This window comes from Stegostoma tigrinum, chromosome 33, assembly GCF_030684315.1.
Source record: "Stegostoma tigrinum isolate sSteTig4 chromosome 33, sSteTig4.hap1, whole genome shotgun sequence".
In the NCBI taxonomy this organism is placed as follows: domain Eukaryota; kingdom Metazoa; phylum Chordata; class Chondrichthyes; order Orectolobiformes; family Stegostomatidae; genus Stegostoma; species Stegostoma tigrinum.
Window position 1 is genome coordinate 27,982,720 of NC_081386.1, and position 23,824 is coordinate 28,006,543.

Below are 23,824 nucleotides of genomic sequence, written 5' to 3' on the forward strand. Positions count from 1 at the left end.
CCTTTCTGTCCTTGGTCTGCTGCTCTGTTCTAGTGAAACTCAAAACAAACTCAGAGAGCAGCACTTCAATTTTCAACGTAGGCACTTCACATCCTACTGGTTCGACACTGAATTCAACTGGATACAGAATTGGCTGGCCAACAGAAGACAACGAGTGGTAGTAGAAGGAAATATTCTGCCTAGAAGTCAGTGGTGTTCCACAGGGCTCTGTCCTTGGCCCTCTACTGTTTGTAATTTTTATTAATGACTTGGATGAGGGGATTGAAGGATGGGTCAGCAAGTTTGCAGACGACACGAAGGTTGGAGCTGTCGTTGACAGTATAGAGGGCTGTTGTAGGCTGCAGCGGGACATTGACAGGATGCAGAGATGGGCTGAGAAGTGGCAGCTGGAGTTCAACCTGGACAAATGCGAGGTGATGCATTTTGGAAGGTTGAATTTGAAAGCCGAGTACAGGATTAAGAATAGGATTCTTGGCAGTGTGGAGGAACAGAGGGATCTTGGTGTGCAGATACGTAGATCCCTTAAAATGGCCACCCAAGTGGACAGGGTTGTTAAGAAAGCATATGGTGTTTCGGCTTTCATTAGCAGGTGGATTGAGTTTAAGAGTCGTGAGATCTTGTTGCAGCTCTATAAAACTTTGGTTAGACCGCACTTGGAATACTGCGTCCAGTTCTGGTTGCCCTATTATAGGAAAGATGTGGATGCTTTGGAGAAGGTTCAGAGGAGGTTTACCAGGATGCTGCCTGGACTAGAGGGCTTATCTTATGAAGAGAGGTTGACTGAGCTCGGACTTTTTTCATTGGAGAAAAGGAGGAGGAGAGGGGACCTAATTGAGGTATACAAGATAATGAGAGGCATAGATAGAGTTGATAGCCAGAGACTATTTCCCAGGGCAGAAAAGGCTAACACGAGGGGTCATAGTTTCAAGCTGGTTGGAGGAAAGTATAGAGGGCATGTCAGAAGCGGGTTCTTTACACAGAGAGTTGTGAGAGCATGGAATGCGTTGCCAGCAGCAGTTGTGGAAGCAAGGTCATTGGGGACATTTAAGAGACTGCTGGACATGCATATGGTCACAGAAATTTGAGGGGGCATACATGGGGATCAATGGTCGGCACAACATCATGGACTGAAGGGCCTGTTCTGTGCTGTACTGTTCTATGTTCTAATATCGGAGCATGACTCCTGCCTCGACTTATTTGGATAGCAGCTCTTGTAATAATTCTGCTCTCCCATTTACTTCTCCACAAGAACTTGGGGCAGCACGGTGGCTCAGTGGTTCGCACTGCAGCCTCACAGCACCAGAGACCCAGGATCAATTCCAGCCTCGGGTAACTGTCTGTGTGGACTTTGCACATTCTCCTGTGTCTGCGTGGGTGTGCTCCAGTTTCCTCCCACAGTCCAAAGATGTACAGGCCAGGTGGATTGGCTGTGCTAAATTGCCCGTAGTGTTCAGGGGTGTGTGGGTTATAGGGGGATGGGTCTGGGTGGGATGCTCCAAGTGGTGGTGTGGAGTTGTTGGGCTGAAGGGCCTGTTTCCACACCGTAGGGAATCTAATCTAAACTTGGTTTGTTAATTTGACCATCCCATTACTCTGTACTTTTCCATCTTTATCAGGTAATATCTCCTCCCCGTCCACTCTATCAAATACTTTGCCTTTTTTTCTAACCTCACCACCTCTTTTCCTTCCCTACCTATGACACCATAATATCAGCCTCTCAATGTGCTTCTCAAACATTTTTGAACTTCTGACAAGAAAGCACCGACCTGAACTGTTAACTCTATTTCTGAGCCCAAAGGTGTTGCCTGACCTGCTTCCAGTATTTTCTGTTTTTATTTCTGATTTCCAGCATCCACGGTATTTGACTTTGGTACTGTTGTCTAAGTCCATTTTGATTAAACTACTCTCATTTCCCGATTCTTATATCAGCCTTGCACTTAGCCACTTACATTCTGGAAATCTATAGCTTGATGTCTTTCATGTGAAATGCAACATTCTCCACCCTGACAGATGATAGCAGTATTTTATTACTGCTTAAATAAGCAGAATTTTTTGCCTATTTTATAAAGTAGTCAGCATTTGAGTGTAACAACAGAATTGGTTCATCACGTAACCACTATAATTTTCTCAAGGGAAATGTCTTTTTCTTTTGTTTTCCTCTAGGTTTTTCTGCCTCATTTTCTTCGCTTATGAATTCTTTTCTGCAGTCGCTTCTCCCCCACCACCAGCTTGAACAGCAGATCGGACTCTACATTTTTCCATTCACTGTTAATTATTCTCTGTTAACCAATAAAATCCCATAGTCAGATAAATGCTCTACCCTAGCATACTTGACTGGGCCTTACTGAGCTACTACACAGGACAGTCAAGAGTCTACCATATTGATGTAGGACTGGTGTCACATGTAGGCTAGAGCAGATAAAAACAGCAGATTCCCTTCCCTAAATGGCATCAGTGAATCAGTTGTGTGTTTGCAAGTATTGCTGTTTCCAGCGTTTTTTTTTCAAAAAGACCATTCCCACTTCCACAAACAAAAACAGAAGTTGCTGGAAAAGCTCAGCAGGTCGGGCAGCATCTGTGGAGAGAAATCAAAGTTAACATTTCAGGTCTTTATAACTCGTTCACCTTGATCATTCTTCAATGGAGGCACTAGATCATTACCGAGCCTGTGTTGTATATGCCATAATGGACCTGTGCCATCAATTCAGGCACTTTATCAGACCTGTACCAAGGGACAGCTGTAGTTTTGTAGCAGCCTTGAACATCATCCAGTGTGCAGACACTGTCACCGACCTGTTAGTGAACCAGTTTAATACTGATGCGACTAGCTCTGTACCAGCCCAGTGCCTGGTCGTATCTGCATTAGTTTTGGGTGATGGGTGGGGCAGGAGTGCACTGCATCAGGAGTGTACCTCGGTCACTGCTGCACAGGAACTGAGTGCGACCTTATTCTGGCATTGGATTTTGGAACTTACACTAGTCATGTACCCATGCCACATTGTCTATTCCTTTTATTCTTAACATTGCAGCAACAGTGGGATGACACAATCCATGATGCACGGTAGTTTGTAACGGATGGAGATGGTGAAGCCAGTTGGCATGACAGTGCTGCAGAAAAAAAAAATCAATGGTCCTGACTGTGGTGATAAAACACACAGAATCAATGGGTCTGAACACAATCTCATATACACAGTGCAAATTGAAGAGCTGAACTGTATAATGCCAGGGTCCACGCACAAGTTATAATTTGAAGGCTTTTATAGTTTTGCCTTGTCCGACCTAGTCGAACACCTGCACCTCCACATCATTGCAAAGCAAAGAGAGAGATCCCACTGTTAAACACAACTGCCCTGCCCCGGCTCGGCAGCCCAGTGCATCTTGAGACCTGCAGCAAAATTGAAGTGAGAGCTTATATTTGACAGGGAATGCTGCCGGCAAGAGATTGAAGTCTTGTGCCACACTGATTGTGGATTAGCTGGGATAGCCTTGCTGCACCGCGCAAAATCTCAGGGAGATAGAAAGCTGGTTTCTCACCGAAGAAGTTCACTGCTGGGGTCCCTTCGGGGAGGTTGTGCAAATAATCGAGCTCACCGGGACGGGAATTACAATCCCTGTGTACAGATAACCATCGAAACGGGGAAAACGGTTCTACATTGGACTATTATAATAAATCAAACTCCTCATTGCAAATAAGGAGTGACACACGCACACAAATCGTTGCAAGCCAGCAAGTCTTAAAACAGAACTAAACCTCAATCCTTTGCCGTTACAATTTACTTTCCACTGACCATGACCCCCAGACTACAGATCACTTCCCAATAACATAGCGAAGTGTGAATTCAGCACCAAAATCTTTTATCTCATATGGAACTCCCTCCAAGTTTGATAACTTAAGGCAGGAGCCCAGCAAGATTCCCCCACCCCTTACAGGAATTAAACTCCCGACTGGTCAGGATTAGCACCTGAGGACAGACTTTGGGCGGGGGCGGGGGGTAGATCTAGTAGAAGGGAAGGCAGAGCAGAAGCGAAATGACCACAGAGACACCAAAAGAACTCACGATCATAAACATGGTGACAGCATCTCCCACCTCCAGAGGCGACTGGTTGAGGCTGCACGATCTCAAAATGGTCGTTAGCTGCTGGTAGGAGATTAAGCTCCCGTGGTACGGAGTGCTGTTATCACGGAATCATCAAACAGCCTTGAGCCCCCGGGCTATACAGTGTAGACTGCCTCTCTTCCCCTCTCTGGTCCGAGCCACAGTAAGCAGCAGCAGTGGAGAGATGAGAGAGGGCACAGAGAGAGATGCCGAACCCACAAGTGGTCCAGGAGAATAAACAGGAATTCTCCGATGCTCAAACCCGAACTCAGTTTTGACTGCATTCAAATGACAACGAGAGGCTTGTTCAGCTTTAACTCTTTCCTGGCGGGCAGATTCTAATGCAAGAAACACCGCAATATCACTTTCTCTTTCCTGGAAGGGGGGGAATATTTATTATTCATTTTTGAAAAAAAATAAAAGAACTGCAGATGCTGAAAATCAGAAATTGCTGGGAAAACTCTGCGTATGGCAGCATATGTGGAGAGAAAGCAGAGTTAACGTTTCGGATCCAGGGACTCTTCTTCAGAATGTATTAATTATTTATTTTGTTTGCATTATGTTCCCTTACTGAACGGTGAAGAAATGTAAGCAGGCACCTCAAAATGGCAGTCACGGACTTGGATTGGTGGGAATATTGTGGTATCCCTGAATCAGAATGTTGTGTCTTCAAAATTCCACACCAAAACCTGAAGACATGACTCAAGCTAACAACTAGATGGGTCCCTCCTCTCAAGGTGACAAACAAAGGAATCATGACACCATTTTACCCCAACCTCAAGCCCTCTATGATTGATGCCCCAATACAGAATATCTATATAATAGACAGACCTCTGTCTTGATAGAGGTGCCACCTTTACAGATGTTAGGCTGAAGCACTCCCTGCCTGTAAAAGATGCCAGGCACAGAGCAGGAGTACCCTAGCTAATATTTATCCCCATACTTCCTTTATTTATTCGTGGGATGAGGACCTTGCTGTCTGGGCAGCATTTATTGCCCATCCCTAATTGCCCAGAGGGCTGTTAAGAGTCAACCACACTGCTGTGAGTCTAGAGCCTCATGTAGGCAGACCAGGTAAAGATGGCAGTTTCCTTCCCTAAAGGATATTAGTGAACCAGATGGGTCTTTTCCGTCAATTGACAATGGATTCACGGTCATTATTAGATTCTAAATTCAAGACACTTTTGTTTAATTCAAATTCTATCATCTGCCATGGCAGGATTCAAACCTGGGTCCCTAGAACACTATCAGGGTCTCTGGATTAATAGTCTAGCGATAATACCACTAGGCCAACACCTCCCCAACAACATTAAAAAAGAAATGAAACTAACTAAGGTTCCTGGGGTCTTACCATTCTTTCCTACATTTGCCAACATAGCACCATGAGTTGAATTTTAATAGTAACTTATAAGATGTTGTCAGAAGATACGCATTATATGTCATGTTATTAATCACAGGGCACTTGAGATTGAGGTGGAATGTTGCCACCAATTCTCATTTCATCCCTAATCTCAGGGCCTAGCTAATTAGCAATGGTAAAGGATAAACCACAAACAAGAAAGAGGCACTTGTCTGAACAGCAAGATGTAGCTTACTTCATGAGAACAATAGATATAAGTTACATTGACTTGTTAGGGACAATTACAGGAATTATCAGAAGCCAGTAATGACACATCTGTCTCCATCAGGATCTTGTGCTAGAATGCCTCTTTTCCATCCAAAGACTGTGCACCATCATCAGTGTAGGAGGAGCCTGGAGCAGCTTCAGCATTAACTCCTTCAGAGTCATGACCATCTGCAACAATGGAGTGGTGGAGAAAAGAAGACGACTGTGCGGAGACTTGACAGACACATTCAAAACCGTGAGGAGTCTGAACAAAGTTGATAGGGAGAAACGATTCCCACTCATTCAGGAATCAAGACCGAGGATGGAACAGTTTTAAATTAATCGTTGAAGAGACAAGAGCAACATGAAAAGAAAATGCACAGTACCAATTGTAAATGTTGTAAAGAAACAGTGGTGGAGGCAGGTTCAGTGGAAACATTAAAAAGGGAGTTAGACTGATATCAAAAAGGGAAGAATGTGGGTGCTGAAAGGAGAAGTCAGGAAAATGGCACAAAGTGAATTGATCATACAGAAAGCTGTGGCAGACTGAATGGGCTGAATGGCCTCCTTCTGGTGACTCTGTAAAATGTGTTTGACTTTGAGTCAGCGATCTCAATGCTGATGGAGGTAGGTATCTAACACTGAAAACAATTGAGCAAGACCAGGCAGGATAGTAACATTTCTGGGTTTAAATCTAGCGAGGCTGGAGATTTCTAACAACATCAAAAACTGATTATTTTATTGCAGAAAGTGCGGAGAGAATCTTCCTTTGATTTTGATCCAATGACACATGCTGGAAAGTCCATATGTAGACAACAGGGGTTGACAGATCAGGCCTGTTTTCTCAAAGACAATGAATGATGACAAATCAAACCCCAGCAGGACTTAGTATTTCCAAGCTTAGTGGCAAAGGCTGGCGTCAAAACTACAGAAAATTTGATCCTGGCCTTATTTACACTTGATCACCTAATGCATAGAGTCATTGTAAACTATTTCAATAGATTGTCTGGTCCGTAGCTACCAACGTCATCATATTTCCCTGGCTATTATCTAAGTCTAAACCAAGCTGTTTACAACGTTGTGCCATACTTGACCTTGTGATAACCTTCTGACCTCAAGTCTGCATCTTCACCAAGGCCTGGATTCTATCCTTGGAATATCACCTGACTTTGCTCATTTGTGAGCAAAACTCATTCATGTCTTTATTACTCTGGACTCGATTACTCCGATACACTTCTGGACGGCTTCCTATTATCTATAAACCCAAGGTCATCCAAAACTCTGCTGCCTGTGATTTTGCATCAAGAACTGTTTATGCTCCCCGCTGTGCTCATGGAACTGCATTGGCTCCTGGTCAACTAATCTTTTGATTGTAATAATTCACATCCTGGTTAGCAAATCCTTCTAGGGCCTCATCCCTCCCCTACTCCATAATCTCCTTCAGGTCCACAGCATTCTAAAATGTTTATGCTCATCTAGCGATAGCCTTTTCACCTTAATTCCTCACCATTGGTGGATGCATCATCGGTTGTTCTGTAAAACTGTCTTCCCTAAATTTCAATGGAGGCTGGATCACAGAATATGTTTGAGGCTGAGATAGACAGACTATTGCTAGAGTAGGCATACGGTGGCTCAATGGTAAGCACTGCTGCCTCAATGAGCCAAGAACCTGGGCTCAGTCCTAGCTTTGGGCAATTGTCTGTGTGGAGTGTGCACGTTCTCCCTGTGTCTGTGTAGATTTCCTCTGGGTGCTCCAGTTTCCTCTCACAATCCAAGGATGTGTAGGTGGCTTGATTAGCCCATGGGAAATGGAGGGTTACAGCAATAGAGTGGAGGGTTGGGATTGAATGGGATGCTTTTCAGAGGGTTGGTGTAGACTTGAAGGGCCAAATGGCCTGCTTCCACATTGTTGGGATTCTAAGATGTTAAGGATTGTAATGGCTTGCTGGGAATAGGATACGTAGAAGAGTGGATTTGAGTCCACAAGCATGTCAGCAGGATTTTCTTTAATAGTGGAGCCAGTTTGACAGGCTAAATGACCTATTCTTGCTTCTACATGTTTACATATTCGTATATTTCAAATGCAAGTGCTGGGATACCCTCCCTAACTTCTGATACTAAATGCTCTTTCTCTTCCTTTAAGATTCTCCTTAAAACCCACCTCTTTGACCGAGCATTTGTCCATCTGCTCTAATATCACCTTAAGTACCTCAGTGTCGAATTTTGTTTTACTCTACTCAGGACATTGTATTATGTTAATGGTATTGTTAATATGAACAGCTCATTCTGAATGAATACTTCTCAGAAATCATTCTATATGCAGAATTAAAGTTATATAAGGGATGTGAAATTAGACTTGGGCAGGAAATTGCAAAAGTGGAGAATCACATTGCACATTTGTTAAAGATCTGTCATTCACATTTGTTGATTTTATTAGAATGTTGCAGCAGGCACATCCTATAATGGATGGATAAAGCTATTCAGGTTACATCATCTCACCAACAAGATCTATTTTCACCTCCCTCCCTTTAAAGTCCAGTAAAGAACTGCAAGTTTATGCATCCTGGCTCAGACGGAAAATTGAGCAAACCAAATTTTAATGGTTTGCCAATGGCAGAACGTATCAGTTTACAGCCAGAGTATAATGTTTCTTCGGATAAAATGATTTAACACAAATCCATAGGAATATAATCCTAATTTATCCTTTGTTTCAATGTTACTGGTGGTCTTTTGGCTTTGGGTGTTTTCATGGTCCTGCTGTACCCTGACCTTACCTGATATAGCACTTTACAACTTGAGGGATTAAACAGTAAGTAGGAGTGGGACCTCTGGCAGATCATTTTTCCCCTACAAATATCTCATTTGTAGTACTACCCAACCTGTGATCGTACGATTGTCAGTATCAGAAGTAGGAGTAGGCCATTTAGCCTATGTAGCCTCCACTGCAATTCAATAAGTTTATGAGTTTTGTAGTAGCCTTAACTCCATTTTTCCATTGCCTACCATAGCCCTTGACACCCTTGTTAATTTAAAATCTATCTAACTCACCTTTGATTCAATTCCACTGTCTCTGTGGAAGAAAACTCAAAAGACTATTGATTAACTGAAAGAATAAATTCTTCCTCATTTCCATCAAAATGTTCCCCTTGTTTTTATTTGCCCATGAAAGGAAACTTCCTCTACAGTCCAATAAGGAACTATGAGGTCTACATCCCGGCCTTTCAGTATAGTTCAACATCGATCCTGTCAAGTCCTTCCAAAATCATACATGTTTTAATATAATCACATAACTCTGCTGATCAGGGTTCAATCTGAAGACTGTCAGGCCTGAATGACTTAGTACTTTAAAAGGTGATTATCTATTGCTTCACTTAACATATCATAAGGCAAGAAATAACTGGAGAATATCAACAGGTATTTCTGCTAATTCAGCTAACTGCTGACATTTTGGTTCCAGGTATTTTTCTGAAATGTAGTAACATGGGTTTTGCTATGAACCATTGTAACAGTCTCCTGTTTGGGTCACTTGATGACGTTAAATGTGAAATTGTAAGGGATAGTAGGGGAAGAAATTTGCCAAATGTCATGATTAAATAAATATGTTTTACTGTTTCTACAAAACATTTTTATTACGTGTCCTTAATCAATGGCTGGACTGGTAATCCAAAGACCCAAGCTCATACACTTGGGTAGAGATTAAAATCCAACATGCTGAAGGTAGATTTGGCATTTAGTTCAAAAAATCTGAAATAGTAAAGCTAGTCCATAAGACCATAAAATAAAAGAACAGAATTAGGCCATTCAGCCCATTGCATCTGTTCTGCCATTTGATCATGGCTGATATGTTTCTCAAGCCCATTCTCTTGCCTTCTCCCCATAACTCTTGATCCCCTTACCAATCAAGAATCTATCCATCTTTGTCTTCAAGACTCTTAATGACTTGGCTGCCATAGCTTTTGTGGCAATGAGATCCTTAGTTTCACCAACCTCTCACTGAAGAAATTTCTCCTCTTATCAGTTCTAAAGGGTCACCTCTTCACTCTGAGGATGTTCCCTTTGGTCCTAGTCTCTTCTACTAATGGAAACATCCTCACCACGTCCACTCTATCCAGGCCTCTCGGTATTCTGTAAGTTTTAATGAGTGTCAGCAATAGTGGCTATGAAGGTCTAATCAATTGTCTTAAAAACCCATCTTTCACTAATGTCCTATAGGGAAGGAAATCTGCAATTCTTGCCCAGTCGAAGATGAAGTTGCCATTGCCCCCTCTCCTATTAGTGACTTCACAGCACCAAGGACACGGGTTCAATTCCCTCGGGCAATGATCTGTGTGGAGTTTACACATTCTCCCCTAATCTGCATGAATTTCCTCTGGATACTCCGGTTTCCTCCCACTGTCCAGAGATGTTCAGGTTAGGTGGAATGGCTGTGGCAAACTGCCCATAACGTCCAGGAATATGCTGGTTAGGTGGATTAGGCATGGGAAATGCAGGGTTACAGGGATGGGGTAATGGCATGAGTCTGGGTGGGCTGCAGTTCAGAGGGTCATTTGTGGACTCGATGGGCTGAATGGCCTGCTTCCCCACTATAGGGATTCCATGATTCAATGATTAGAGCGTGCATCATGCTAATCTCAGCCAACTCAGTAATTGAACCCACACTGTTGGCATCACACTACATTGCAAACCAACTGTCCAGCCAACTGAGCTGGTCTGACCTATCTCCCAATTGACAGAAAGCAGGATGACATTTAAGTACACTCTGGAGGCAATGGTATAGTGGTATTATCACTAGATTGTTCATCCAGAAATCCAGATAATGCTCTGGGGACCTAGGTCCAAATTCTGGAGTGCAGATTGTGGAATTTAAATTCAATAAAAACTTAGAATTTCAAGTCTAGTGGTGACCATGAAATCATTCTTGATTGTTGGAAAAACCTATCTGGTTCACTAATACCCTTCAGGGAAGAAAGTTGCCATCCTTACCTGCTCTGGCCCTCATGTGACTCCAAACCCACAGCAATGTGGATAGGCAAGTAGGGATAGGCAATAAATTCTTCCCTATCTAGCAGCTCCCACATCTCCTGAATGAGTTAAACAATGGCCTGAAGAACTATTCAGTTCAAGGGCAATTAGGGATAGTCAATAAAGTAGGGTTTTTAGCAAGTCCAAAGGGAGCGTCCTTAGAGGAATACAGGAAATGGGAACTTAAGAAAGCAATTAGACGATCAAAAATGGGGCATGAAAAGGTACTTGTGAACTGGATTAGGGATGACGTACATTAAAGGGAAGAGGTTAACCAGGGAAAGAACAAGGCCTAATAGATACCAACGGGGCCCCCTGTTTTGTGAAGCTGCAGGATATAGGAAGGTGTTGAATGACTATTTCTCTTCGGTCTTCATTCTGGAAAAGGAGAGCCTGAGGAACTTGCACAGTTTGACATAGGAAATAGGGAAGTATTAGAGGCTTTTTTGGGCTTAAGAACAGACAAATCCCCTGTCCCAGATGAATTGCATCCCAGGCTGATGTGGGAGGCGAGGCAGAAATTTACAGAGGCTCTGACGCATATTTTTAATACCTCTTTGGCCAGAGGGGAAGTGCTGGAGGACTGGAGAATGGCTAATGTGTGCCCCCTTTCAGGAGGAATGGTAGAGATGAACCCAGAAATTACAGACTGATGAGTCTCATCTTAGTGGCAGGGAAGCTGTTGGAGAGAATTCTAGAGGAGCAAATTAATACCTACTTGGACAGGCATGGGTTAATTAGGGATAGTCAGCACGGCTTTGTCAGAGGGAGATGATCAAATGCATGAGTTCATATAGATTTTAGCAAAGAATTTGATGACGACCCCCATGGGAGACTGGTTGAGAAAGTTAAAGGACATGGAAGTGAGGAAATTTGGCAAGATGAATCCGAAACAGGCTTAATAATAGGACTCAAAGGGTAGCGGTAGAAGGCGGTTTGAGTGACTAATGATCAATATCCAACTGCTACACCACAAGGATCGGGCCTGGGACCCACATTATTTGTTACATATATAAATAATGTAGATGAAAATGTGGGGGAAATGTTAAGCAGAGTTGCAAACAACACCAAGATGTGTAGAGTGGTTGACAGTGATGAAGATGGCTGTAAGTTGCAGGAAAACATAGATGGGTTGGTCAGATGGGCAGACCAGTGGCAGGTGGTATTTAACCCTGATAAGTGCAAGGTGATGCAAGAAGAATCAAGATGAGGGAGTATTCTATGTCTGGCAGGACACTGAGTAGCTCAGATAAACAGACGGATCGTGGGATAATTATTCACAGATCCATGAAGTCAGCAGAGCACATGAATAAGATCATTAAGAAGACATATAGGATACTAGCTTTCATCGGTGTGGTATAGAGTACAAGAGCAAAGAGGTATTGGTGGAGTTGTACAGACCCTTGGTCAGGCCACAACTGGAGTACTGTGTACAGTTCTGATCACCTCACTTTGGGAAGGATGTGACAGCACTAGAGAGGATAGAGAGGAAGTTCACCAGGATGTTGCCTTGGAGGGAGAAGGAGAGACTACGCTGGCTTAGATTGTTTTCTTTAGAGCAGAGAAGACTTGGGGGAGACACGATTAAGGCATATAAGATTGTGAGGGGAGTGGACAGGCTGAATACACAGCAACTGTTCCCATTTGTTGAGGGGTCAATCATGAGAGGGCATAGTATGCAGGTGAGGGGCAGGAGATTCAGAGAGGATTTGAGAAAAAGACCTTTCCACTCAGAAATCTGGAATGATATGCCTGGAAAGGTAATGGAGACCGCAAACCTTACAATCGTTAAAAATATTTGGATGAGCACTTCAAATATCATAAAATTCAAGGATATGGGGCAAGAGCAGGAAATTGCAATTAGCTCATTTTTAGTGGTAATTATGTTGGTGCAGGTTTGATGGGCTGAAGGGTCTTTTCTGTGCTGTATGAATCTATGACAAACAAATGCTGGCCTTTGTAGAGACGCGCACATCTGCTGAAAGCGTAAAGGAAACAAAATAAGAAAGGATGTCTGCTTTGTAATCTTCTGGATGATTGCAACTGAATTGCTAAGACATGATCAATGAATCTACCTGCAGCCAGTTCTGTTCTCCAGTGTGCCACAGATTACTGCTCTGCAATATTATTTTTGTGATATTCATTAGACTCTCGCTAATGGAAAATATTCAGGAACAACAGCGACAAGTTAAACGTCCCCAGCCATTTCACAGGAGGTGAAGGGAGCGGAAATGGGATTGGATAACATGCAAGAGATGGAAACTTCTTAGATGAAAAAACAACAGAGAAGGCAGTGGTGAAGGAGTAATGTCACCAGACTAGTGATCCAGAAGACTAAGCCAATGCTTTGGAGGTAATCAAATCTGACCATTGACATTTGGTGAATACAGACCACAGAACACTATAGAACATGAATAGGTCATTCGACCCACTATGCCTCTGCTAACCATGATGCTATTCTAAACTAATCTTCCTGCACATGGTCCATATCCCTCTATTCCCTGCCTGTTCATGTGTCTGTCTAAATGCGTGTTAAACATTGCTATTGCATCTGCTTCTGCACCCCACGGGCAGTGCATTCCAGGCACCTCCCATCCCTCTGTATAAAATAATTTCCTCACACATCTCCTTTAAACTTTTCCTCCCTCACCATAAAACGGTGCTCACTAGGTATTTGTCGTATTGGAGAAAAGACTGACTGTTCACCTTATCCATGACTCTCATTATATTATATTCTTCTGCCACGTCACCTACCAGGTTCTAATACTCTAACAAAAAGAAGTTTTTTATTTATTTTTATTCATTCATGGGATGAGGGCATGGCAGATTGAGCTGAAAAAGAGTGGATAATCTGGACTGATTATGCCCCTGTCAGTAATAAAACAGAAAGCTAACTTGAGTGCGCAACATTATCAACTAATATTCAACTTACCCCCTGTAAGTGCGGAGCGTGGGAAAGGATCAGGAGAGCAGGGGTGTGTGTAATGATTGCTAACAAGGCTTTGGCTTTTATCTTGAAACTAAAAAGGATGGGAGTTTCCTTCAGTGGCAAAAACATCTATCTAAATCACACAAAGTCCACTTTAATTTCTCTGAGCAGAGAAAAACGATTTCATCATGATCTTTAATTGCGCTACATCATCAGTTCATGGATGTACTTCCATCCAGATATCGTCCGAATCAGGAAGATTTGAGACTTATATGGCTGCCATTAATTATGCCTTTATTAACTGATTGATGTTGGGCCTCACAACAAGATCCAGTTGCAGCCCTCAGCAGTTTGCACTTCTGCATTACGTCACTTGCACCTGACAAGGGCAGCTCTTAACAATGAGAACTGTAGGTTGTGTTCCTTCTCAGCTTTTCGTTGAAACAATTTACTCGTAGGAATTAAGTAGGTAATTCTCCCTGAAATTGTCAAACCGGACGAAAATCTCTTTGTATTTCTCAGTCTCACTGCTCATCCCCTGAGGGGTTTTGCAAGCTTGGTACAGTCTGAAATGTTATTGTAAAGAGTGGAACCCATATATACTCTAAAGCTGCTTAATTCAATGGGTGGCTAAGTCACTGAAAGAGGATTATGGAGACACAGCAAGCTGCTTCCCAAAAATAGCTCGGCCTGCTCTTATTCATTTGTTTTTTCATTTTTCACTCGTTCTATTTTTGCAGTCATTTAGACAACAGGGATTTACACTTTGAGAAGTCCCCATACCAAAATGTTTCACTAATGTAGTATTTTTAATACGGTGAGGGGTGGAAAAGATCTGAGCTTGGCACTAAGTCTGCTGAGAGAATGACATTCAAGCTTTTTTCATCAACCACAGCAGGTTTGCTGCCTGGAGCTGATCCCCAATGACTGAGGTGGTCGTCATGATATAATCAGCAACCTACCTGACCCCATTGTCAGTAATGTATGTCTGCATCCTCCAAATGTGACTCTGTGAAGAACAGAACATTGTGTACTTTGCCATATTAAGCCTTGGCTCTGCTACGTGTGGTGTAACGATTTAATTATACTTGACTATTTCTATGTGTAAATGCACAGAAACAAATGTTGCTTTACCACAAACAGCGGAGGCAAGCTGTATTCTGCAGCTTGGACAGATAATAGAATTGGAGTAAAATATTTAAAATGCATTGAAGGAAAGATTACATAGCCATGCTTCAGCACTCTGTCTGTGCCTCAGGACTGACTTTGAGCAGCCCAGCGTGAGAGTGCTTAGTGATGGACTACTGATGACCTTGTAAGGAGGCCTTGTGTGAAGCAGCAAAGATGCTAATCCATCTGTAATGGCACATACATATGTCAGGTCCTCTTCCCTTTAGCCCTACAGTGATTGAGAGCTGTGTCCAACTTCTGACCAAATCTGCTGAGTTGGTTGTTGTTTATGCTCCAAGAGCAGGGCTGCTGTGTATTTCAATAACCTGAAGAGCTGGACCATTCAGCTCATGAGAAAGTTTGCTAAGGAACACAGAGAATTTACAGTCAACGACCTGGCTTTGCTAGATGTTCTGAGACCTCACTGACTTTTGAATCTCTCGCTTTGAGGATCTTAAATCCTAGTACACAGACAATAGATTTACAGTAAGGCATTTCTGTTTACAAAAGAGTAATGAATTATTGAGGGCACAAGATAGCCAAATAACTCAAAACTTTTATTTTATGCAACATCTACACTCATTGCACTTGAGTCTTACAGAACCATAGAGCCTTAAAGTGACAACCCATTTCTCGTGTTGTTTCTGAGCTGGACCTTTGCAAAAGCAACTGCTTCTTTACATTTCCTCACATAATGGTCTAATTCTTGTTTGAAAGCCACAATCGAATTTGCCTTCACCAGCATCTCAGGCAGGAGATTCCAGATGCTCCCATGCCCTTTATGAAAAGATTTTTCCTCCTGGTGCCTTTGATTGTTTTACAAATCACCTTAAATCTTTGCCCTCCAGTTCTTAGTCCTTCCGACAATGTAAACATCTTTTCCCCACCAATGCGATCTTTATGATTTTGAATATTTATATAAAATTTCCTCTCTTAGGAGAACCGTTTCAATTTCTTTAATGTATCCACATAATTGAAATGCCTCATCCATGGTGTTTTACTGCTCAACATCCAGTGACCAAAGCAGGAGTCAGTCTGTCTTCCACAAATATTTGAGATAATGGGAACTGCAGATGCTGGAGACTCCAAGACAACAAAATGTGAGGCTGGATGAACACAGCAGGCCAAGCAGCACCCCAGGAGCACAAAAGCTGACGTCTCGGGCCCAGACCCCCCACCAGAGAGGACAAATATTTGTTGGCATTTCATATTCCAACACAAACTCCAGTCCATTCTCCCCCCTGAATGTGGAAAACCAACCCTTTCTTATTATTTTAAAAGGACCCACTACTAGATTAATAAGAAACACAGTTAATCAAGTCACTAACACAGCCCACCAGGGCCAGTGTGGTAATAACAAAATATCAAAAAGGTAAGGAAAAGAAGGGGAGGGAATAAAATTCAAACAATATTGAGGGGGAGAACCAGCACTTTTTATTGGAAACTGACCACCAAATCATCCAAATAACCAAACTGAATCAACTGCTGAGGCTTTGCAATTTTGCCAAAAAATTTAAAAGGATAGAAAAGGGTGGAAGGGACTAAATTTAAACAGATTTGGAGGGCAGGGAAAGCAATGCACTCCCATCTCTTTGGAAATCAACCCTTAAGTATGTTCTCCAATGAAATCAACTGCTCTCTATTTTCTTTGCAGCATGACCTGAAGGGGATCTTGTGGTAGAGTGGTGGTGCCTCTATCTCTAACCCAGGAGACCCAGCTTCATGTCCCAACTGTTCCAGAGTGTAGTAACATCTCTTGAAGAGAAAACAGCTGGCACATTTCTGGTTCATTCTTAAAGGGGCTAACATTTACAACATGGCCACCTTTAATCATTCCAGTAAATCTTTTCTGCACCCTTCTAAAACCTTCACATCCTTCCTCAACTGGAAGACCGAGGATTGGACTCGATTAACTCATTTCTTCCTGGGAACATATAACCATGGACCTTCTTACCACCCAGGGTCTTCCATCCACCCTATTATCTATAGGTTATCGAAAGGTAGCCAGGCTGGCATCTTCTACAAAAAAAATCTTGGCCTTTAATTTTGGTAACCCAGTTACAGAACAAACAGCTTAAACCATTCAATGCCAGCTTATTGCACATTTTAATTACAAGATGGCTAAACTATTCTTCAGTGTGATGTCCTTGCCTTCACTGTAGGAATCCTTGATATTTTTACCTTGTGAGACAATTTGTGATCTCATACCTTACAAATTTCTAGTGACCCCCGACTGTTTTTTTTCTGCAACAGTTGCACATTTCCACTGCCTTTTGGGTGAAAATTTCTTCCTGATTCTGGCTTGGAATGTCTTTGATCTATTTTTAAGATACTGCTTCTTTGCGGGAGATTGGATGGTCTAATCAGTAGGTATAACAGGTTTTCTTTATGTTGCTGTTGTAATCAACAGGTTCAAAACAAAGACTTGCGTTTACTAAACAGGTTTCATGACTCCCACATGTGCCAAGATGCTTCACAATCAATGAAGTGCAGTCATAGTTGTAACGTTGGAAACACAAGAACCAGTTTGCGGTCAGCAAGCTCCCACATACAGCAACTTGATAATGACCAAATAATCTGATTTGATGAAGTCAACCAAGCAATAAACATTACTCAGTTCATTGACAAGATCTTTACATTGAAATTAAGAGCACACTGAACCTTAGTTTAGCAACTTGTCCAAGTGGTGACAGCTCTAACAGAGCAGCACTTACTCAGTACTGCACTGACGTGACAAAAATGATGGTGTAATGGTATCAGCAGAAATACTGGAAGAGGCCAGTATTGATATTTGTTCACAATGAAAAATGCCAGATAAATGTTTATTACAATTGCAGTGAGGACAGGTACACTCGAAGGGCTCCTGGACTAAGATGGATCTATGAATAACTACTTAATAAAAATGAATTATTGTCAGTGTACATGAGTTTATTATTTCTGCAGTCCACCCATTTTGAAGGAATTTCTACTTGATGCAAACACTATTAACTATAATTGGTCCTGTCAATGGTTTGAGGCAAAAGCTTCTAGAGGTGTCCTACTCATCTATACTAAAAAATAAGGCACCCAAATCTATCCTGAGTTAGCCAATCACAGAATAGCAATGAGCCCACTTACCCCTGGTATCCATGGGTGAGAAGCAGAGAGAAATCAGTCATCAGTGTTTCTAGTGGGTAGGTGAGTGGTGAAGAACATACAAAATAGAAGCAGGATTAGGCCACTCAGCCTGCTCTGTCACTCAATAAAATCATGGCTAATCTGATTACTTTGTATTCTTAAAAACCTGAACTATTTTGATCTCTACCTACCTCCAACAAACGCTCTGTTTCCATTGCCTTTTGAGGAAGAAAGTTTCTACAACGTATGACAACCTGTGAGAGAGAAGATGTCCTCACCTCTGTCTGAACTGAGTGACCACTTACTTTGAAAACAGTGACCCCTAGTTCTAGATATCACCAGAAGAAATATCCTTTCAAGAACCCTCCATAAATTAGGAGAGAACAGTACTGGGGTGGACTCACCAATCCCATGTGAAACTGAAGAATAATTTCCCACCTTTTGGATTCAGTGTCCCAGCAATAATCAATACCATTCTATTTATTTTCCTAATTACTTGTTGTACCTGTACACTAACTTCTTTTATGATTCACGCACTGGATACCTGGGGGTGGCATGGTGGCTCAGTGGTTTGCACTGCTATCTCACTGCATCAGGGGCTTGGGTTTGATTGTGGCTTTGGGTGACAGGCTGTGCACAGTTTGCATGTTCTCCCTTGTGCCAGTGTGGGTTTCCTCTGGATGCTCTGATTTGCTCCCACAGTCCAAAGATGTGCAGGTTAGTTGGACTGGCCATGCTAAATGCCCGTTGTGTCTTGGGGGGGGGGGGGGGGGGGGGGGGGCGGTGTGTGTGTGCGTAGCTTACGTGGATTAGCCATGGAAAATGCTGGGTTACAGGGATGGATTAAGTCTGGTTGGGACACACTTTGGAGGATTGGTGTGGACTCAGTGGGTCAAATGACCTGCTTCTACACTGCAGAGATTCTATGATTTTTCTGTATCTCAAAGCACTGCTATCACTCGTCATTTAAATGATAACAAGATGTAGAGCTGGATGAACACAGCAGGCCAAGCAGCATCATAGGAGCAGGAAAGCTGACGTTTCGGGCCTAAGCCCTTCTTTCCTGAAGAAAGGTCTAGGCCCGAAACATCAGCTTTCCTGCTCCTCTGACACTTCTTGGCTTGCTGTGTTCATCCAGCTCTACACCTTGTTATCTCAGATTCTCCAGCATCTGCAGGTCCTACTATCTCTGAAACTTATTTACATGATAGTTTCCTTTTTATTCTTCCTGCCAAAATGGACAATTTCATATTTTCTCACAATATGCTCTTTTTGCAGATCTTTGCCCACTCATTTAATCTATATCTCCCTGTAGTGCCCTATGTCCTCTTCACAACTTTCCTATCTATCTTTGTGTCATCGACAAGCTTAACAACCGTAGATTTGGTCCCTTTACCCAAGTTATTTGTGTAGAGTTTTAAAAGTTAAAGCACCAACATTAATTCCAACAACATACCGCTCAGTAAAATTTGCCTAACAGCATGTTACATAAGACCATAAGACAAGGAGCAGAAATTAGGCCATTCAGCCCATCAGGTCTGCTCCATCAATCAGTCATGGCTGATGGGCTCCTTAATCCCATTCTTCTACTTTCTCCCTGTAACTCCTGATCTCCTTGACAATCAGGAACCTATCGGTCTCTGTTTTAAATACACTCAGTGACCTGGCCTCCACAGCCTTCTGTGGCAGCGAATTCCATAGATTCATCACTCCCTGGCTGAAGAAGTTTCTCCTTATCTCCATTCTAAAGGGTCTTCTCTTTACTCTAAGGCTGTGGCCTTGAGTCCCAGTCTCTCCTACCAATGGAAATATCTTCCCAACATCCACTCTGTCCAGGCTGTTCTGTAAGTTTCAATTAGATCTCCCCTCGTATTTCTAAACTCCATCAAGTATAGACCTAGAGTCCTCAAACATTCTGCATTCATTAAGACTTTCATTCCTGGGATCATTCTAGTGAACCTCCTCCAGACCACTCCAGGAGCAGAACATCCTTCCTGAGGGTATGGGGCCCAAAATTGTTCACAGTACTTCTTGTTATATGTTACCTACAAATGTATTCAGTCACAGTGTGCCCTCATTTGCAATCCCTGACTTCAAAGATCAGACATGAAAGATAGTGGACTGAGTACGACATTGAATGCTCCCAATGGAACCAAACCAATGTAAGGAATCAATATTAAAAGAGGAGAAATCTGTATGCCTGTGGGCCTAACTACTGGTGGCATGTGCTCGAGCTGGAGTGCTACAACTCACACTCTTCTCTCGGTATTTTCAATCGACCAGGCAGACATGTTATACGCCATTGGAGCAATAGGATTGAAACCAAGCCTTCTGGCTGAGATGATAAAATGTGAGGCTGGATGAACACAGCAGGCCCAGCAGCATCTCAGGAGCACAAAAGCTGACGTTTCGGGCCTAGACCCTTCATCAGAGAGAGGGATGGGGTGAGGGTTCTGGAATAAATAGGGAGAGACGGGGAGGCGGACCGAAGATGGAGAGAAAAGAAGATAGGTGGGGAGGTAGGGAGGGGATAGGTCAGTCCAGGGAAGACGGACAGGTCAAGGAGGTGGGATGAGGTTAGTAGGTAGCTGGGGGTGCGGCTTGGGGTGGGAGGAAGGGATGGGTGAGAGGAAGAACAGGTTACGGAGGCAGAGAAGTAGGGATACCACCACTGTGCCATAAGAGCCCTCCAATCCACTTTTCTATGATTAAACTGAAAGCCTAATTAATAATCACAGAATGTGGACCACCATTGCGTTTTTAAGAGAAGAGGCACTTGTTAAACAGCAAATTGTAAATTGTTGCATGATAGCAATACTGCAGATACATTAACTCCTTAGGCATAATTACACGGACTATCAGGAGCCAGAGATGAAACATCTGACCACATCAGGTTCTGCCTATTCTCCAACCAGGACTGCAATATCATTAGCTTGAGTGGCACCTAATTCAGTCTCCACACTCTGCAGTCATAGAATCTCTACTGTGTTGAAGCAGACCATTCGGACCATTGTGTTAATACCAGTGACCTGAGAAGCACCCCATCCCTGTAACCCTGCATTTCCTATCGCTAATCCACCTAACCTGCATAAGTTTGGACTGAGGGAGGAAACTGGAGCACTCGAATGAAACCCTCACAGGTGCAGGGAGAATGTGCAAATTCCACACAGATGGTTGCCCAAAGTTTGACTCAAATGCTGGTTCCTGCTGCTGTGAGACAGCAGTGCTAACCATTGTGTCGCCACATTCACTCCTGAATAGTAGTGGACAATCAACCAACTCACTGGAAAAGGAGGCTCCAAAAACATTCCAAAGTTCAATGATAGGGGGGCCTAGCATATCTGTCAAAGCTGAAGCATTTGCAACAACCATCAGCTGAAATTCTTAAATGCATAATTCATCTCAGCCTCATACAGAGCTCTCCTGCATCACACATGCCACTTTAATTCAGTCCATGTAATGGCACTGATACTTCAAATGTCTTGACAATATTCCAGCAATAGTACTGAAGACTTGTCCAATTACTGAAGAATCATCCATGCCCCTAGCCAAACTATTTCTCCGCAGTTACAAGCCCAGTATCCAAACAGCAATGTGGAAAGTTGCCTGTCTACAAAGAGCAGGACAAATCCATCCCAGCCAATTATCACCCCAACAGTCTGAACTCAATCATCAGTAATGTGAACCTAGCCACAGCAAATGGACTGCATCAGTTCAAGAAGGCAAGTCACCACAATCTACTCAAGAGTAACTTCTACATCCCGTGAATTAATAAAAATTGATGGTTGTGTGTTGTTGCCAGGACTATCAAGAGACATTTATTCATCTCACTGCTGCTCAATTTGGGTTCAAGTCAAGCACACTCAGTTCCTGACCTCTTTACACCCTGATCCAAACATGGACAAAAACCATCAAGATGCATTTGACTGAGTTAGCATCAAGGAGCCCTGGCAAAACTGGGATCAATGGGAAATAAAGTCAGAAATTACTGGAAAAACTCAGCAAGTCTGGCAGTCATGGAAAGAAAGCAGAGTTAATATTTTGAGTCCAGTGACTCTTCTTCAGAACTGATTGTTGCTGGAAAAAGGTTGGTATATATGCTAGATTAGATTAGATTCCATAGGGTGTGGAAACAGGCCCTTCGGCCCAACAAGTCCACACCGTCCTTGAAGCATCCCACCCAGACCCATCCCCCTATAACCCACACACCTCAGGACACTACGGGCAATTTAGCATGGCCGATCCTCCTAGCCTGCACATCCTTGGATTGTGGGAGGAAACCAGAGCACCCACAGGAAACCCACACATACATGGGGAGAATGTGCAAATTGTACACAGACAGTTACCTGAGGCTGGAATTGAACCCGGGTCCCTGGCGTTGTGAGGCTGCAGTGCTAACCACTGAGCCACTGTGCCGCCCAAATGCTAGAGAGGAGGGATAGGGTGAGGGCAAGGAAGTAAACAATAGGTGGAGATGGAACCCAAAGAGAGAGAAAAGCAATTAGGCAGACAAAGGAATGGGTAAAGGTCAGCCTGGGAATGAATAGCTGCTCATGGGAACCATTAGTGGCTAACAATGGGTTGTTTGCGGTAACAGTCCAGATGACAGGGCCTGGTGTATGGGGTTGAAGTTAGGACATGGGAGAAGGTGCTCAGGCCCTAAAATGATTGAATTCAGTATTGAACCCAAAAGGCTGTGGGACTCCCAGGCGGGAAATAAAGTGCTGTTCTTTCAGCTTCTACTGAGCTTCACTGGAGCACAGCAGCAAGCCTGAGACAGAGATTTTGGCCAGGGAACATGGCAGTGTGTTTTGAAATGGCAGGCAACCAGAAGCTCAGGGTAAATTTTTATGGACAGAATATAAGTTTTCTGGAAAGCACACGCCCTATCTGCACTTTGTTTCCCCAATATAGAGGCGGCCACTTTGTGAGTAGCGAATATGGTAGACTAGATTGAGTGAAAGTGCAGGTGAAACGCTGCTTCATCTGGAAAATGTATCCCGCCCCTTGGATACTGAGTGGGGAGGAAGTAAATGGTAAGGTGTTACACCGAAGCCAAAGAGTACATTGTAGAAGTTAGAACCAGTTGCTGAAGGTAGAGGAAATCTAATTTGTAAAATCTGTTCCAATAGTGAAAGACGAAGGTGAAACACTATATTATGAAGTAAGACATGAATCTAACCTGAGTAAATTCAGTCCTTATAAAGCCATTATTGGTGATGACTAGGTACTAACACTGATCAATAAGTTGTATCAGTTTGGCACCCCTAGTACAATACCAGTTAATATTGCAACACCTTGATATGGATCTGACCCCTGTAGATTTTGTGCCACCAAATACAGACTATTCCAACTGCAAGAATAATATTTCAGGAACAAAACAATATCTATTTAGTTGTATGTTTTGTGGAAAGAGGCTTAGCTAGAAAATTACTGCTCCAAACTGCAGCTGCTTCTTGTCAGTTATATTTGCTTCTTTTGAATGATTAAACACTTTCAGAAAAATAACACCAATTTCAAATCCCATTGGATATTGTGTGAAATTTTTAAAAATTTATGTATTGCAGTGAACTAATATGTTCATCAAGTTAATGTAATTTAGTTCGCTGTTGTAAGGGCTAGCTTAGTGTTGCTTTAGAAGCAGAATAAATCTCCTTTTGCCTAGACTATTAATATGCCTTTATACCCCAGCTTCAGCAAACTTCCTTTAATGCATCATTCAGGAGTTCAATTCAGCTTTGAGGTGCCTCTCAGTGATGTTTTCATTTTACTGGCAGTATGAAATTCAAAGTGGTGATATGCTGGAAACTAGCTCATTAGGAAATAGCTCAACCTGGAGCATACAAATTCATTTCTTGTCACTCTGTGAAAAGCTGGAGCAAG

The 23,824-nt window shown here is 42.8% G+C and overlaps 1 protein-coding gene across 10 annotated transcripts in view; it reads right to left on the reverse strand.

Moving 5' to 3' along the window:
- The window catches only part of LOC125467259 (synaptic vesicle glycoprotein 2B-like), a 186,532-nt gene that overhangs the window by 129,969 nt on the left and 32,739 nt on the right, over positions 1-23,824 (reverse strand). For 6 of the 10 annotated variants that reach the window (XM_048562855.2, XM_048562856.2, XM_048562857.2 and 3 more), the window contains exon 1: positions 4,059-4,375. The exons of 2 other annotated variants lie outside the window; for them this stretch is intronic. The gene's annotated coding sequence lies outside the window, so the exon portion shown is untranslated. Of the gene's footprint in view, positions 1-4,058; positions 4,377-23,824 lie in introns of those variants that run through there. 2 more of the 10 variants (XM_048562866.2, XM_048562862.2) reach the window with 2 other exon arrangements.